Raw genomic sequence first — 19,896 nt, 5'->3', positions numbered from 1 at the left:
ATACTTTTTCAAGAAAATCACACCAGGCATGATTTTGAATTTTTTATGATGAGAAGCAAAATCTTAATGAATTATACTTGTTTATGAATTTAGAAAAAGATTCACTGATCAAGTTGTTGCTCAAACTGAGTGCCAAGTGAGGGAGAGATAAATACATTAAATGGATCCTACGACTTTATTTTTTATTTAATAATGTTTGAAATATTTATATGGGAATTAACAATAAAGATTGTAAGGCTTTGATTTATCTCTCTCCCACATGGGAGATTCAGGTTGTGCCCAAACTTGAAAGAGAGTTTGACCCCTAAACCAACCAACCCCCCACATGACCATCTCCAAAGATCGCTATCAAGAAGGGCATTGAGGTAAAAAAGCCACACGACCCTCTCTAAACGAACAGGTATGGAGGTCAGAAGATCACATGACCCTCTTCAAAGTTAGCCATCAAAAGTCGAGTGACACACTCGCGGTGCAATCGAATAGGCATGGAGGTCAGAAGACGACACGACTATTTCCAAAGTTAGCAACCAAAAGTCGAGTTACACACTTCGCGGTGAGAGTCAACAGGCGGGAAAGGTTATGGACAACCCGATCTCTCTCTTGGATAGCAGTACAAGCACAACATATTCTCCAGCAAACACAGAGTGTTTGTACTCGCGCGACAACCACCTCGAGCGAGTTACCTTCTAGAACGAGCAATCAGACTCTACAACCGCCTCGAGTGGGTTACCTTCAGGAACGGGCCAACGAGCTCAGTAACCGCCTAAGATAGATCCAGGGGATCGACGGGCAACCTAACCACTTAAGCACGGGTACAACAAACAAACAACAAAACAAGAACACCAGTATAATTTCACACCAAGGGGCAAAAAATCCACCACTACCAACAAACAACAAAACGAGAATACCAACAACAATTTACACCAATGAGGTAGAAAATCTATTACTACCGACCAAAGCAAAAACAATTACAAAAATACACACAAAAAACCAATCATGGAAATATGCATTATTCGCTGACAATAAACAATCTCTCAGGCAAACATTCACACAAATAAACAAACTTAAAATCGAGCTTTGTGCTCACACCTAATGTGGTCGAGTGCATCTCCCTGCCTATCTCTCCAAGCTGAGCCCCTCACCGCTTAGCATGAAACAAAGAAAAAACCAAAGACCGAACAACAAACCAGGTTCTGAACGGGAAGCCAGTGACCAATTTTCTAAATTTATTTTACAAATTATTGACTTGAAGATTCTCAATACCTTCTAAGGCTTCACAAGGGCGTGGAAACACCCATATACTAACTAGTATGGACCGTCAGCGGGGTAGGGGAAAACAAAAGCAAACGGACACCCATGAGCCAGCGAGGTAAGAGGTAGGTATAGAGAATGTAAATTATTTAATTTCCCATGTGTCAGCATAAAGAAAATTAGCGTGGTAACTAGAAGGGATATTTAAACCCCCACAATTTTAGCTAAGAGATAAACTCAAGAATGGACTCAAACTCCTAAGAAGGAGATGACTCAGACTCCTAATAGGAGATAGACATAGACTCCTTTTAGGAGTCTATCTTCTAAAAGGAAAAGGCTTCACAATATAAATTGGACTCTATTACTCCAAGGAAATAACCTCTATAAATAGCCTACAAAAGGTAACAAAAACTTAACTTGATTCGCAGGATCTCTATTTTTATATACTTATTCTCATATCGTTACTGACTTAAGCGTCAGAGTTTAGACAGAGCGACCAGCGCCATCTCTTCATTGTTGTAGGTGCCATCCGTGCGATTGGTAGTGTAAAACATGTCCTTAACACTCCTGTTAGCTAGATTCCAGGCTCTCCCTCCCTCTTAAATAGGCTTATTTTAATACATGTAAGTTCATTATTCGGGAATTATGATATTCAGTATTTTAATGAATACCTCTATTCATCCGCCCTCTACACCACACACCATATACATGATATAATTGTTAGACTTCAAAACTAAACTTTGTCATAAACATCTACAAAGTCCTACATCATACCTAGAGGACAATGTTAAATTCACCCATTGTAAAAAGAAAAAAAAACTTACAAACAAGGGAATAATGATCTCCTGAAGTCATTAAAAAAAACTATAATCTACTAATTCACCTTTTATGATGGGTCTCAATTTTTTTTTTTCTCTTGAGTGGAATGCACAACGTTCCACCTGTTTTAAAAGATCGTGAAGATGAGATTTAGCAAACATCAGGGGCTCTATATCATGTATAAATTAGTACAAGGTAGATTATCAAATTCTAGCCACCACTCTAATTACAATTTTCCGTCGAAAAGTTCTATATATTATAATTCATCCCAGGTGTATAGAGCATGAATCTTTAAATAATAATGTACATCACTGTCAATCTTTGCACCAAATGGAAAGAGTATTAATTCTGTGGATATAGAATTGGAAAGATACAACAGAACATCAAACAAAATTAATGAGGGCGAAGCAAAAAAAGAGAGTTAGAGGGGAAAAAAGAAGGAAAGAATCAAGGGGAGTTGGGCATGGATCGATCCCAAATTCCCAACTCTTTAAACATGGGCCACTGTCAACAATAGAAGAAAGATACAAACCAAAGCACACAAAAGATATACGCCTATATCCACTATTATATGTGTGTGTTTTTCTTCTTGTTTTCGTCCAACTAATCTCTATATAATTTATAGAAACATATGATATGCATCTTGCGAGAATAATAGTTATTGAGTAATGTGTGAAAAAATGGAGGTAAGATAAGGTACTCATAACCCAGAAGAAAATGCATGCTGGTGGGATCAAAACGATAGTGCAAGTAAAATGAGTGACAAAATTGACAGCTTATTATTTCTTCATTTTAATCCCAAGCGGAAACCCACATTAATCTGGCATTAGAGTTTGGCAAGCACTCTCCATATCGATAGAGCATGTTTCTTTGTGGCAAAAAAAGGCCGGAAGATAGCCTCTCTCTATGACTAAAGCTCTCTGCAAGTTTTTATCAGAAGTGTGTTCACTCCACAAAATACAAGTCACGAGCCTATGAGAATGACAACTAGTCCTTCTGCCTGCAAAACAAAAGAAATCTTTGGGCTATGCCTATCTACTTGCATTAATAAAATTTCTTATTGCTTATAAGAAAAAAAACTTTTCAATCAAAGAAATAGAACAAGCAATGAATATACATATGCACATGTATCTATATCTAAATATATATATATATATATATATATGCTCTTAAAAAAGTATAGTTTGAATTTACAATGTACATATATGTCAGTTCGAAAATAACTCGAGCACCCGATACGATTTTTGAACTGGAAATCTCACGCATCATTCCGTACTTGCGAGGAGTGGAAGATCCATCAGTATCAAAGGCTAATGAATTACATGTGACTCCAGAATTTATAGCCTATTAAAAATGTTATTGTTGCCCAGATGACTAACACATGAAGAGGGGGTGAATTGAGTTATTTTTAAGAATTGACAATTATAAATCAAATACACAATATAAAATATGAACACAATGCGAAACATCAGTAAATATAAAGAGTAAGGATAAGAGAGACGCAAACTCAATGTTTTAACGAGCTTCAGCCTCACTGCCACATCCTCGCCTCAAGCTACCTCTTGAGGATTCCCAAATTTACTATTCAACCTCTTTCAGATGGAGATAGAAACCTATTACATCTTTGAGCAGTACTGATACAAAGAATCCGTGTAGAACACCCTCTACACTTGCAATTACTTTGCATATGGTGATTCAACTATTCTCTATGTAGAACACCTTCTACATGCACAAGGGTTGTGTGTATACTCTTATTTATTTTAAATTTGAAGATCTCATTTGAGCTATTTATAGGTATATGAGACTTCATTTTCAAATCTAAAAAGATTCACATGTAAAAAATGAGCACCACTCTTTTTTCAAAATTTTCAAATAAAAGTTTCTCCTTTTTGCAATTGTCAAAAACAACATTATTCATTTTTTAAAATTTTCAAACCTAATCTTTTACTTTTCATACATGACAAAATGAACATTATTTACTTTTTAAAATTTTCAAAAAAAATCATCTACGTTTTACATATGTCAAAAAGAGCATCAATCACTTTTCAAGCTTTTCAAATAAAACACACATATGTGAAAGATGACAATCAATCCTCTTTCAAAAATTCAAAATTTTAATTTTTAATTTTCAAATATATCATGCACATGTAGAAAATGCAATTTGATGCTTTATAAGAAAAGATTAATTTTGAGCCTTAATCCAATTTCAATTTTTATCAAGAGATGTACAAAATTACTCTAAGAACTTTATTTGTAAGATTGTTCTTTTTCTTGCTCATGCTTGATTCGTTGATATGCTTGGCTCCATTGTGTAGACAACTTGATTTTGAGACTCCTTTATGCTTAATTAATTTGTTATCATCAAAATCCATATGTAAATATATAATTATATGAACTTTGAAACATTGGGTTCAACAATCTCCCACTTTTTGATGATGACAAATACTTACTAGAACTCTAAGGCTTGTAGTAATACTTAAGCTCCTCCTAAAAATGCGCGTTAGTTTTTCAAGCAATAGATAAACATAATTCTAAACAAATATAGCAAGCTTAATAATTCAAGGGATGTTAATTTAAAATAAAGCATTGGCAAGAACATGTTAATGTTCTTATTCTAAAACTTCTCCCCCTTTTGGCATCATTAAAAAGGAACCGTAGTAACCAATGGACAAATAAAAACAATGTGTTAGTAGAAATTGTGGAGAGCTGAACAATTGTTGCCGCCCGAGTCCTGACAAGTGTCGCAAAGCCTTAAGACCTAGCTCTATCAACTTAGTGCGGAAGGAGATTTAAACCCGCTTGATGTTGTTGACAAACGGGATTTTGTTAAGATTTGAAAGCTCTGGGTTTCTTTTTAAAAATGACCATTATCACCCATCAGATATTCACGTAAAAAATTATCACATTGCTCATTGACCTAGTTTTTATTTATCCAAAACGATAGTATGACCAAGAAACTTTCTTCCATTAATGTTCCAGATTTGAATCAAGAACCCTTTACACCTCAACCACCGAATTTCTCTCATGAGGCTGTCAACACCATGATAGGAGCAGAGATGCATTTTTCTGGTAGAACTGATTCTGAGGTTGTGGCATAATCAAGAACTGTCAGTGCTCAATATGCTGCCTTTGTTATGATCATGTCTCGGAGGTTACTGGCGAGGGTGAGTGAAGTTGATCGGCTTAACAGTCAATTATTTGAATTGCGTCAACAGCTTGCTAATAAAGATAGAAAGAATAGAAGGTTAAAACAAGAAAACAATGAGTTGAAGAAATTTACAGACTGGTATGCTCATGACCTGCAATCACGAATAAATGAGCTAAAACGAGAGAGAGTTCAAATATAAAGTCAACATCAGCAGATAACTGCAGAGGTTCAAGAGAGATGATAGTTTGTCTTGTGCTTATTTCTATCTCTATAAAAGCAGTCTTCAACTTCATCTAATTTGTATCAAATCTTCTTCACATCTCTAGAATTCATCTTCATTCTTATTCTACAAATTTTCAATGGCTCATCAATCTTCTTTCAGTAATCCACGTGAGCAATATATGAGGTATTGTTCACCTCAGTCACAAGTTATTTCTGCATCTGCCGTATGTGTCATGATGCAACATGAGAGTGATCTGACTAATAAAGCAGATGATGATGTCATTTATGAACTTGTGAGTCTCGATACTCGATACTCATCATCCATTGTCACATTTTTCTGGCAGTTACAATTCAGAAGTCATGAGGTTGAAAAGCTTAAGGTGAATATTTATATACTTCAACGACTTGTTCACGAGTCTAACAAAAAAAATAAAATAAAATATGAGACTTAAAGTAGGAGAATAAGGATTTAAAATCCTTGCTTGTCTCTTCACTTCGACTGCCTAATTCTTTAGATAAAGATAGCATGTTGATAAATGAAGAGCAAGAGCGCTTGAAAAATGATGCTAAAAATCTCAAATTTGTGTAAATCATTTGAGATAATTAAACAAAAATATTTAACAGATGTTCATGGCATGCATCATTCCTATTTTTCTTCTAATCATGCATAGTCTATCTTCTGGCAGAGGTTTTCTGAAAATGTCTGCCAACTGATTGTGTGTGCTTGTGAACTCTAGTACAATATCGCCCTTCTGCACATGATCTCGAAGAAAATAATATCTAATCTAAATATGCTTAGTTCTATAATGTTGTATTAAGTTCTTTGAAAGATTTATAGCACTTGTATTATCAGATTTTATTAGAATGTGATTATACATGAGCTTAAAATCATCAAGTTGTTGTTTCATGTAAAGAATTTAAGCACAACAACTAACCGCATCAACATATTCTATCAGCAGTAGATATTGCAACATATTTTTGCTTTTTACTAAACCATGAAACAAGTGCATGACCTAAAAAATGACATGTTCCACTAGTATTTTTTCGATCAACTTTGCAACCAGCATAATCTGCGTCTGAGTTGTTGATTAGGTCTAAAGAAGTGTGTTTAGGATACCATAACCCTAGGTCAATTGTACTAGTAAGATATCTAAGAATGCTCTTAACTGCAATCAAATGAGATTCTTTGGGAGATGATTGAAAACGTGCACATAAACATACATTGAACATAATATCCGGTCTACTGGCTGTCAAATATAATAGACTACCAATCATACCTCGATATACCTTTGAGTTAACTAGCTTACCGCTTTCATCTTTCTCAAGTTTGGTGGATGGGCTCATTGTTGTTCCAATTTTCTTTGCACCTCCATCTCAAACTTTTTGAATAATTCTTTGATATTTTTTGACTGATTAATGAATGTTCCAATTTTTACTTACTTGATTTGTAGTCCGAGAAAGAAGTTAAGTTCTCTCATCATGCTCATTTCAAATTCTTTCTGCATACTCTTAGCAAAATCTTGGCACGTATTTTCATTAGTAGCACCAAATATTATACCATCCACATAAATTTGAATTAGAAGAATATCATCATTTTCATGTTTGATGAAAAGAGATGTATCGGGATTTTTCCTTTTGAAAAATCTTTTTCAATCAAGAAACCATTGAGTCTCTCATACCAAGCTCTAGAGGCTTCTTTAAGTCTATATAGTGCTTTTGTGAGCTTGAAAACATGATTTGGAGAAATATAATTTTCAAGACCTAGAGGTTGCTCAACATATACCTATTCATTTATAAAACCATATAAGAAAGCACTCTTAACATCCATTTGAAAAAGTTTGAAATCTTTATAACAAGCACAAGCAAATAACATTCGAATAGTTTCTAATCTTGCGACCGATACATTTATCTTATCATAATCGATTCATTCTTCTTGATTGAAACCTTAGCGTACAAGTTGAGCATTGTTTCTAGTGTTGACTCCGGACTCATCTTTCTTGTTTCTAAAAAATCATTTTGTTCCAATAACAATATAATTTTTAGGTTTAGGAACAAGTGCTCAAACATCATTTCTTTCAAATTGATTTAGCTCATCTTGCATAGCTAGAATCCAAGATTTATCAAGAAGTGTTTCATCAATATTTATAGGTTCAATCTGAGAAAGAAATGCAGTATGATTGCAAACATTTCTAAAAGATGATCGAGTACTTACACCTTATGATGGTTCTCCTAGAATTTGTTCCGCTGGGTGATCTTTCACAAGTTTCCACTGTTTGGTTGCATCTTGCATTAAGTTTTGTTGATCTTTCCCGATGTCTCCATGTTGAATGTCCTTTGCGGTGTTCTCTTTATTGAGTCTGAGGCTTTCCATGTTTTTTATAGCTTCTGTTTCTTCATTAACAAATTTCTTGGAAAGTAGAGGATTAGATTCATAAAATGCTACATTCATAGATTCTTGTCAATCAAAGTTTTTTTTATTGAAAACTCTATAAGCTTTACTATTAGTAGACTATCCGAGAAAGATACATTTATCAAATTTTGCACCAAATTTGCCTAAATTATCCGTGTCATTCAAAATGAAACATTTGCATCCAAATATATAAAAGTAACTAACGTTAGACTTTTTTCCATTCCAAAGCTCCTAAGGGGTCTTTTCTAATTTAGACCTTAATATAACTCTATTTATAACATAACAAGAAGTACTTACCGCTTTGGCCCAAAAATAACTAGGCAAGTTGTTCTCATTAAACATTGTTCTTGCCATCTCTTAAATAGATATCTGCTTCTTCTTTACTACCCCATTTTTTTGAATAGTTCGAGGAGTAGAGAAATTATGCATAAAACCATTTTCGTAAAAAAAAGTTTCAATATCTTTATTAACAAATTTTTGCCCCTTTCACTTCGGATACTTGAAATAGTATAACCCTTTTCATTTTGAATTCTCTTGCATAGCTTGGTAAAGATATTATGTGCCTCACCTTTATGAGCAAGAAAGATGACCCAAGTATATCTAGATAAATCATCAAAAATAACAAATGCACAATATTTTCCTCTTAGACTTGCAACTCGGTTTGGTCCAAAAAGATCCACGTGTATCAGTTATAGTGGTCTAGTAGTGAAAATTTGTTTCTTGGTTTTAAAAGAAGTTATTGTTTGTTTACCAAATTGACATGCATCACAAATTTTGTTTTTAAGAAAATTTACCTTTGGTAAACCTCTCACAAGATCATTTTTTAAAAGTCTGGAAATAAGTTCCATGTTAGCATGACATAGTCTTCTATGCCATAGTCAATTCATTTCATTTTGAGTTGAAAAACAAATAGTATCTTGTGAGGCAATTTCTTCAAATTCAATAGTATAAACATTGTTGATTTTAAAAGCAATAAAACAAACATTGCAATCATGATCATTCAAAATAATGCACTTATCCCTCTTGAAAGTAACTATAAGTCCTTTATTACATAATTGACTTATGCCCAAAAAGTTATGTTTTAGACCTTCAACAAGTAGAACATCTTTAATTATGAGCGAAGATTCATTACCAATTTTACTTATTCCCACAATCTTCTATTTTGAGTTGTCTCCAAATGTCACGTGTCCTTCTTCTTTATATGCAAGATTAATGAACTTAGTCTTGTCTCTTATCATGTGTCTTGAACATCCACTATCTAAAAACTACTTATTTTTACTTATGGAGGACTTCATGCATACTTACAAAAACAACTAGAATAATTTTTCTTGGTACCCAAGTTCTTTGGGTCCTTCATTTATTAGTATTAGGAGAAACAAGATTTTTATGTACTCATATGGCTCTAATAGTCATTGTATGTTTTCTTCTACTAGTACAAGCATGATAATTATGACTATTTTTATTACAAAAGTTACATATAACATGTGACATATATGAAGAACTTGAGTAATTGTAATATTATTTTTCTTTGAAAAATTTATTTTTATGAATATAATTTTGAATACTGGATTTTGATTTAGAATGATTATCAAATAAGTTTTTATAAGGTTTGTATTTTTGTTTTGGCATGTATCTCAAGCATGCCTTGTAAAAAACAATTATTTGACTACCAAGAAGATTTTCAAAATGTCTTTTTCCGATTGTAAATTTTTCAAAAATCTTTTCTAAATCAGCCACTTTCTTCTTCAACTCATGATTTTCATCTTTTAAAATGATGTTTTCTTTTCTTAATAAATCAATTTTGTTTGTTAAAGAAGAATTTTTGTTTTTTAAGGTAGTATATTTGATACTCAATTTCTCAAGTTCCCCATATCCCTCTTCCAAAATATTTTGCAATTCCTCATATAAAGGATTTTCAATATTGTCAACATCTGTTACTTCAAGGTCGTCTTTAGCCATAATACAAAAATTTGTAGATTCTCCATTGCTTGCTTTGTTGTATGAGCTACTTGAATCATTGTCCCATGTAGTTTTCAGTGCTTTCTTGCCTTTGTTTCGATTTTTCTTTAGCAGAGGACAATCCGCCTTAATATGTCCAGGCTTATTGCATTTGTAATATGTTAAAAAGTCATTTTTACTTGTATCTTTCATGGAAAACTTTTTGAATGATTTCCTTTAAGGAGGTTTATTTCTCTTTAAGAATCTTTTAATTCTCCTTGTTATCATCGCAATTTCTTCATCTTTGTTGTTAGTTTCCTCATTTTCATCACTTTCACTTTCATAAGGAACATCTTTAAGTGCCAAGTTTGTTTAGCTTCCATTCTTCTTCTCCTCTTTTTAATGTGTACTCATAAGTGATAAGTGATCCGATGAATCCATTTACTTCAAGTTTCTTAAGATCTCTAATTTCAAGAATCGTAGTCACTTTTGATTCCCAACGTTTTGACAGAAAGTTGAGAATTTTTCTTACTATCTCCAAACTGGAATAAACATTGCCGAGAGCTGTCAAGCTGTTTATAATGTTAGTAAAACGAGTGTACATTATAGAAACAAATTCATCATCATTCATTTTATGATTTCATATTCATGAGTAAGAATATAAATTTTTGATTCCTTGACTTGTGAAGCTCCTTCGTAAGTTACTTCCAAGTTATCCCAAATTTCATTTTTCGTCTTGCAAATCATTATTCTATTAAACTCATTCTCATCGAGAGTATTATATAGGAGATTTATAGCCATTGAATTCCATGTTAGAATTCTTTCGTCTTCACGATCAAACTCTTCTTTTGCATTTTTAACCTTTACTTCATCAACAGTTTTTGTTGGGATATAAGGTCCATTTATAACGCATTTCCAAATTTCTCGATTTTGAGCCCAAATGAATATTTTCATTCTACCTTTCCAGAATGTGTAATTGTTTCCACAAAATAGTGGAGGGCGACTACTAGATTGACATTCACCAAAGGTAGCTGCAATGTTACCCATAAGATCTTAACTCAAAAGATAGTTAATTTAATAAAAGAGTCATTGCTTTGATACCAATTGCTACCCATAAGAGGAGGTGAATTGGGTTGTATTTAAGAATTGACAATTATAAACCATATACATAATATAAAATATGAACAAAATACGAAGCAATAGTAAATATAAAGATTAAGGGTAAGAGAGAAGCAAATTCAGTATTTTAATGAAGTTCAGTCATATTGTCTACGTCATCGCCTCAATGTACCCCTTAAGGATTCCTAAATTCACTATTTAACCTCCTTCAAGTAGAGATAGAAATCTATTACACCTTTTAGCAGTATCGCTACAAAGAATCTGTATAAAACACTATCTACACTTGCAATCACCTTACACGTGGTGATTTAACTATTCTCTTTGTAGAACACCTTATACACGCACAAGGATTATGCACAACCTTTTACTGATACAAGAGCTGATAGTGGGTAGGTTATCATAAAACACTCCTCAATAAGTGAAATAAAAACAATACAGTGTAAACTATATCTCTCTCAAAATGAACAAGGGTTAAGACTCAATGCTTAGAGAAGAGAGATTGAAAGCTTTGGATGAGGAGGAGGCGATCGAGATGAGGATTTCTACTGATGAGGAGGAGGCAACCGAGATGAGGATTTCTACATCCTCACTGGAACTGACCGAGAACAGATCGAGAGGAACAACTTCTTCAGCCAGGTATAGCTCCTCCATTTTTTCCGCATGTTCCATCTTATTATTGCAACAAATGTGGATCATGTGGGACATAAGGCCACATTTAGCCGAAAACGCGTACAGTTCCTTATACAAGTAGGACGTGGAGATCCCATCAACTTGCCACTTCGTATTTTTGAGAGGATCTGTTACTAGGCGAGCGTCGTCTCCACAGACAACCTCCCATATGGAGTCCTCATTACCAAGCTATTACTTGCCCAGAATGTGCAACCTATGGTGGAGTGGAGGACAGACCAGATGAGCCCCTTCGACATTACCACACACCATCGAAACATTGGACAGGGGAAGGGGCATGCTCGAAGTCAGTCAGGCCCATTACCAGATCTTGTTCCTTCAACCCAGTCTGAGCTCGGTGTTGGGAGTACTAATCAGCCGCTGGCTGCTTGGATTGATGCGATGGTCTCAGATATTACGGTGCACATTGACTAAAAGATCGAGTCAGTAGAACAGAGTTTTGGAGATTTTGTCGCCGATGTTCTCCATCGGATAGATATCCTAAACACAAAGGCCAATGCATTGACTGACAATTTTAATAAATATGTAACCAACACGTTTTGAATCTTTTGTACTTTTTTTATCATATATAATGAACATTATTATTATTTAATATATCTACTGTTTCCACAAACCGTCACAGAAAATACTTTTTTGTGACGGTTTGGGCACTGTTCACAATTTTCAAACCATCACATAAATTAATTTTTATTGTAATGTCCCTAGATAACTATCTTATATGGTCAATGTTAAATGTTGATGACATATTTTGCTACCTTAAATGTTGGTTAACGTTCACCCCTAAATATATACGATACACTTTGTTAATCGTCCCCCACGCACCAAATCCTAGCTCTGTCCCTGGGGATATCTCATTTTTTCAAAAAATAGTAGGAGATTGATGTATCAACCTTTTAATATTGGAAGGTTTGAAGCTTAGCAGCTTTACACCTGATCTATATATGCATATAAAATAAAGAAATTCTATTTGCATTGCGGACTGTATGTGTAGACCTTTCATTAAATGGAAAAAAGTATCATTTTGATAAAGATATTATTGTAATTTTGAAAAAGATTTAAAAAAAAAATTGACTATGCTTGCACATGCAATCTCTATTTAAAGACTATACGTAGTATTGCTCTATAAAATATATGTAATGTATTAAAGGAAATTGAAAATATTGCATTATTAGAAGATCGACATTCAGACCTTTGGAGACGACCTACTCCCGGCTCCAATTGTAATGATTTGTACGTAAATATATGCTTTAAAACATTCTTTTTTTTTTTATTTTTTATTTTTGTGATTAAAACGATTTTTTTGAGGTGGAAATTTTCTTTAAAGAAAATAGTTTTTGTTATAGTATTAATAATGTCCCTATCTACCCATTTGTCTGGGAATGCACGTTACCAAACCTTTACAAGGAATCGAAAATATCAACTTGATACGGACAACAAACTCTTTCGATTGGGCGTTTCTCAAAGTTAATTGTAAGTACATATGATAATGATATATCCTTCATTTTCACGTGCTCCCGAAAATAAATCAACTATTAATTCAAGCAATATATGTCAAAAACTATGCATTTCTCATATATTCAAAACTCTGTTCTATACAAGAAACGTATATATCAGAAACTATAAGTTCTAAGAAAACTATATTTGGATATACGCTAACAGTTGCTATAATCACGTTAACTCCCTTATTTACGGGATCTCTACAAATATGAAATGCCTAAAATCTCTCTTGCTTGTTTGTAATGACAGCTCACGCCAACCCTCCCCCTCAAGTTGATGCATTGAGGTCTCGGACGCACAACTTGTCAAGTGAGTTGTTGAAGTCTTTGCTTGACACAGCTTTTGTTAAGATATCTGCCAACTGATCTTCGGATCTCACAAATGAAAACTGAATTATTTTTGCTTCAAGATTTTCTTTGATGAAATGTCGGTCTACTTCCACGTGTTTAGTACGATCATGTTGAACAGGGTTGTGAGAAATGGCAATTGCTGACTTATTATCATAGAAGAGGTTCATCTCAGCAGTGGGAGGAAAACCGATCTCAGTGAGTATCTTCCTCAGCCAAAGTAGCTCACAAAGACCCTTAGCCATTACTCTAAATTCGGCTTCAGCACTTGATAACGCCACCACTTTTTGTTTCTTGCTTCTCCATGTTACAAGATTCCCTCCAACAATTGTAAAATATCCTGAGGTAGATTTTCTGTTAGTGATGTTACCTGCCCAATCTGCATCCGTATAACCATCAACCTTCAACTGACTATTATTCTTTGAGAACATAAGCCCTTTGCCCGGAGATGACTTCAAATACCGAAGTCTGCGAATCACTGCTTTCATATGACTCTTAGTTGGATTATACATAAACTGGCTTACAACACTTACAGCGTATGCAATATCAGGGTGAGTATGTGAGAGATAAATGAGTTTACCAACTAGCCTTTGATATCTTCCTTTATCAATTTGCACTTGGTCTGGGTATTCTCCAAGCCTGTGATTTTGAACAATAGGAGTGCCTGTAGGTCTACACTCCAACATTCCTACCTCGGCTAGCAAGTCTAGTATGTATTTCCGCTGGGAAAGAAATATACCTTGTTTAGATCTAGCCACTTCGATTCCCAGAAAATACTTGAGTCCTCCTAGATTTTTCATCTCAAATTCAGTTGCTAATTGCTTCTGAAGCCGAGAGATCTCTTCTTTATCATTGCCTGTGATAATCATGTCATCAACATAAACTATCAAAGCGGTTACCTTGCCCAACTGATGTTTTAAGAACAGTGTATGGTCTGAATTACTTTGTTGGAAGCCGTATTTCTTCATTGCCAAGCTAAACCGTCCAAACCATGCTCGTGGTGATTGCTTTAGTCCGTACAATGCTCGCTGCAATTTACACATAACTTCAATCTTTGCAGATGTTGTGTAACCTGGAGGAACATCCATGTAGACCTCATCTTTGAGATCGCCGTGGAGGAAAGCATTCTTTACATCAAATTGATGTAAAGGCTAGTCGAAATTTGCTGTAAGAGACAATAGCAATCTAATTGTATTCAACTTAGCTACTGGTGAGAAGGTTTCCTGATAATCAACTCCATATGTCTGTGTGTATCCCTTCGCTACCAATCTTGCTTTGTACCGTTCAATAGATCCATCTGCTTTGTGTTTAATAGAGAATACCCACCTGCACCCCACTATTTTTTTCCCTCAGGTAGTGGAACAAGAGCCCATGCATCATTTTTTAGTAGCACCTCCATTTCTTCTTCCATAGCTCGGGTCCACCTTGGGTTTGCCAATGCCTCTTGAACACTAGTAGGGATCTGACACATGGAGAACTCCTGTGTAAATTTCTTGAGAGGATCAGATAGTCCCTTGGTAGAGACATAGTTGGCAATCGGATACTTGGACCTTCATTCTTCAAATTCTGGAGAGTACCTATTGGGTGGCTTGCCACGATTGTTCTTGGGAGGTAAGACATATCCCACAGAGGTATCTATATCATCATTATGTGGATGTGTAATAGAAGTACTTACCTCATGAATATTCTTAGGAGATGATTTGGTTGGTACTTCAGAGTGGGGGGATGTAGGTTCGGTCACATGCTCCACATTGGGACATATCTCGGGCTCCACACTATCAGTTTCATCATTCAAACCACCTGAGTTGTCATTCGGTCGAGCGTGGCTTTCAATTTACTTCTCATGATTCAGCGGTTCCTCTCGACTAGACCAACTCCACTCATTTGGTTCCTCATGACGAAACCAATTCAAGTCTTCATCATGTGTCTCCCCCTGAAGAGAAGAATTGGGTGTTGAAAAAAACATGTCCTTCTCCAAAAACTGCACATCCATAGTCACATAGAGTCGTCGAGTGATAGGATCATAGCATCGGTATCCTTTTTTATGGATGTCGTAGCCTAGAAAAAGACACCGTATGGCACATGGGTCAAGCTTCGTGCGTTGGTTCTTATGGAGATGCACATATGCCACACATCCAAAGACCCGAGGAGGTAACATCAAGGCTGTGGGAAGGGACACATGTATAGATAGAGAATGAAGTGGAGTCTTAAAGGACAGAACCTTAGACGGCATACGGTTGAGAAGATGAACTGCAATAGAGACGGCATCAGTCCAAAAAAGTTTGGGCATATGAGCACTGAGGAGGAGGGCACGTGCAGTCTCAAGAATATGTCTATTCTTTCTCTCGGCAGCTCCATTCTGTTGGGGTGTTTGGGAGCATGAAGTTTCATGAATTAAACCATGGTGATTAAAGTAGACTTGAAGTTGCTTATTGACATGTTCCCCACCATTGTCTAAGCGGAGAACTCGAATGGTTGCACCATACTGAGTGCGAATCATAGCATGGAAGTTTTCAAAGGTACTAAGGACCTCATCTTTGTGTTTCATTAAGTAGAGCCATGTCATACGGGTACAATCATCCACAAAAATAACAAACCAATGGAAGCCAGACATATTAGTAATAGGTGAGGGACCCCATACATCCGAGTGAACTAACGCAAATGGAGTTTCACTTTTATTCAAGCTTAACGGATAAGTAGCTCTATGGCTCTTAGCCAAAATACAAGTGTCACACTTCAAATCAGAAATCTGTAAATATGTAAATAAATCAGGAAAAACATGCTTCAAATATGGAAATGATGGATGCCCCAAGCGCCGATGCCAAAGCCAAAGTTGTTGTTCTTTAGCAGTATTCGCACTACAAGGGGAATCACCTTTACCAGCGATTCACTTTCGCTGGCAAAACTAACAAATCGCCGCCTCTCACCTATCCCAGCGATTTATAAATCGCTGGAGGTTCGCCGGTATTAAAGCCCCACTTTTGATCTACTCCAACGGAAGCCAAAAATCGCCGGCAAAGATTTTCTTTCCCGGAGATTTTCTTTTGCCGTAAATAGTACCTTTTATCACCGCAATTTCAATATACGATTCAGTTGTTAATTGTTGGGAAAGATTAATTCCAGCAATTTAATATTGTCGCTAAAAGAGGGAAAATCGCCGGAAATATATTTTCCCAGCGATTTTTTGAAATCGCCGCAATTGACTAAACGGCTTTGAAATAACAATTGCGGTGATAAGAGTGCGCCGGTATAGATCAATACCAGTGATTTAAAAATCGTTGCAATTGAGTTATTGGTTTTGTGAACTCAGTTGCAGCGATCTAAAAATCACTGGTATTGATCTATACTAGCGAATTTTAATAGCCGGAAAAGATATTTCACAAAAAAAAAAAAAAAAGAAACCACAAAAGTAATCCTGATGAACTATACCCAAGCTATACTTCATATTAGAGACCCTTATATATAATATATGTATATATAACTATAAGATATAAGTAACATATGAACTAAACCCTAAAGCTAGATAGATAGTATGGATTATTTATAAGGAGCCTCTTGTAAAGCAAATACATGAATTTATTCTCCAAGGAAAAAATGATTTGACGTAGTGCAGAAATAAACCTATATGGCACGTACAGGATCAAAAACTAAGTGAAACTAGCCCAACAATAAAGGTACAATCATCAACTTGGCATGAAAGAAAAATCTAAGGAAATACAAAACATAATGCACAAAATCTCACAATATAAATCCCAAACTATTTAGGCAGCACATTCTGCTGCAATGAATCATACACAATATAAAATCATATATCCTTCATTTGTTTCTTTGACTTCCACAACATGGGAATGGGATTTTCTTCAAGATGGACTTCAAGTTTTATGAAGCTCACTACTTTAAACACAAGCCATTTAGAAGTCATACTCAAACTGATTTGCAAAAATTGCAGAGGTAGATGAATCTACCACAAAATCCACATACTCAAACGACAAGTTCTTCACCAATTGTATCACTCTTGATGAGATAATAGCAGTACAATAGGTAATAAAAGTATACTTAATGGGTAATATATCCATACTGGGTAATATATCCAAACATATGGAGTGCAAGGTGATAGTGCAGATATAAGCTGAAGGAGAAGCATAAATGGCATTTGACAGCTTGCTGTCAAATAAAGGCCATTGAGTTTTCTACATGAAAGATATATGAAGATCGTGGGTTAAGAATGTAGAAATGATAGGAATTGACTTAGAAATGGAAGAGAACAAGGAAGTATAAAAAATCTGGAAATTTCACTATTAAAATGGCATTTGACAGCTTGTTATTAACTTGTTGGAACCAAATTAAATGAAGAGCTAAAGCTCATAAGATGGCTGTTTTTTTTGCCTTGTTTTCAATCTTTGGATACAAACAATTAACTTTGGTTGACAATAAGATGCAAATAAAAAATGGAGATGAAATGGACTGGTTGAAGAAGCAAAACAGAGTGCATAGCTGAATTTTCTGCACTACCATGGACAGCTAGCAGCTTTGGTACATTCATACTCTTAAACATCCTTCATTTAACCACAATCTCAACTACATAACCCAAGCATACTAGATTTGAAGAAAACCTGAGAATTCACATCATTTTTGTGTGAAAGCATAGCATAAACAGCAAGAGTAGCTCTCGACAAACTAGAAAATTCTAATCGAATCTACTAGTTTGAATAAAATCCTCGTTGCTTACATAGGCTATTATCTTGAAGAAAAGTATTAACAATAATACATTCTCATCTCCACTAGTTTAACACATAGTCATAAAGGGTTAAACATAGTCAAAACATGATTCAAACTCAATATTTAAAACATAAGATCTTCTCAATATTAAAAAGAGTAGATCATGTTCATGTAGGCATAAACCACATTCTATTTTTAATCCTTTAAATCCTGTTTATGCAAGTGATAAAATAGTACGACTTCATCCACCCACCTGCACAAAGGAACAAGAAAACTTCACTGTCAAGAAATACACAATTCCCTCATCCATAAAACAAAACCATTAGATGATACCCTACACACCATATATCAAACTAAAGCGTACTATCTACATACTTGGAATTTTATAGAAGGAAAATTTAACTTTATTATAGAAGGAAATGGTGGTTGAGTTAGGAGTTTAGACAGAGAGTCATAAATCTAACTTGGTAGCAACCTGTAAAAATATAATTGAACACAAACAAAATTAAGACTTTTTTGAGGGATAATTTTAGATTTAATTTGGTAAATCTCATGAACAAGATCAAGATTTTCAATAAATAAACAGACCGACTAATTACTTAGCAAGTGATCTAACAAATAACTACTTGAATACTACAATGTATATGGAAGCTGAAGTGAGAGGACATAAGTAACATATCACTGCCAAGAAATTTCGACCATTTTCTAGCGCCAATTCTTTTATAGTGGGGAAGTGGTGGGGAAAATAAGTTTTCTATCATTTAGGTTGCCCTGTCCATGTTCTATCAAACAAGGAGGAAAATTCATAAAATTCCTGAGCAATAAATGTAAAACCCAAACTTACAAATAGAGGTAACCTAATTTCAACTCAGAATAACAACAGTAATAATGACTAACTCTTATAATTGACATGTTTCTCAAGCTCCCTAGCTCTTGCCTCTGCCTCCTCACGTCTTTCTTTAGCGCGTCTAAGCTGTACAACATTCTTGGACATCAATGTCATAAATCACAAGTAACAATGCATAAAAATAAGTTTATTTTGAGTTTGGACTGCACACCTTATCAATGATGACATCATTTTCTTCTTGTAGCATGTCAAGCTGCAATTTTGATATAGTTTGCTATAATTACATTTCAAATTCTAAAAAATGCTAGCTCATAAAAAAAAATGCTATGCTAAAAGTTGGTGCAAACCCTATATGGCTTCTTTTTAATATATTTCAAGGGCTATTAGTGACTGTTGTGAAAGCATAATTGATGGATGTGAATGGCATACCTCATCGCGAAGGGCAGAAGCCTCATACAAAAAGTACCAATGCATAAACATAAAATTCCAAGTAGCCATACATCTTTCTTCCAAGATAGTAACTTATTCACGGGATCCCAAGATAGGTATCCCTCAAATGTTTCAATCTTTAAATTGAACAAAGACCTCAGTAAAAGCCGAAAAAAAAACAACAAAAATGATGGGTACAAGGAGAAAACAACTCATCCCTGAACGAGAACCCACAACTTTTCCAGAGATATTACATACTAAAATCTATGCGAAGAAAAAACAGAAGAAAAGAAGAATCGAAACTCACAAGGGAGTGGCAAATCAGTAGCAAACCGCGTGGGGGCTGTGGTTTGCGAACAAAGCAAGGGAGAGAGGGAGGGCCTCGGGTTGCTGGGCTAGGCGTGGAGGAGAAGGGGGCTCCGACGAAGGACTGGCGATGGGGTCGAGGTGTGAGTGGTGGCGA

At 35.0% G+C, this 19,896-nt stretch overlaps 1 long non-coding RNA gene across 1 annotated transcript; it reads right to left on the bottom strand.

Annotated features, from left to right (window-relative positions):
- Nucleotides 1–18,857: 18,857 nt before the first annotated feature.
- On the bottom strand, nt 18,858–19,458 carry LOC121264583. Its single transcript, XR_005940530.1, has 3 exons — nt 19,434–19,458; nt 19,216–19,257; nt 18,858–19,130 (listed from the first exon to the last, which is right to left on the bottom strand). It is a non-coding gene; the product is annotated as an uncharacterized LOC121264583 (long non-coding RNA).
- Between the last annotated feature and the right edge of the window lie 438 nt (nt 19,459–19,896).

Source organism: Juglans microcarpa x Juglans regia, chromosome 5D, assembly GCF_004785595.1.
Source record: "Juglans microcarpa x Juglans regia isolate MS1-56 chromosome 5D, Jm3101_v1.0, whole genome shotgun sequence".
NCBI classification, from domain to species: Eukaryota; Viridiplantae; Streptophyta; class Magnoliopsida; order Fagales; family Juglandaceae; genus Juglans; species Juglans microcarpa x Juglans regia.
The sequence above is the reverse complement of the archived record's forward strand: the minus strand, read 5'-3'. Positions and strand labels throughout refer to the sequence as shown.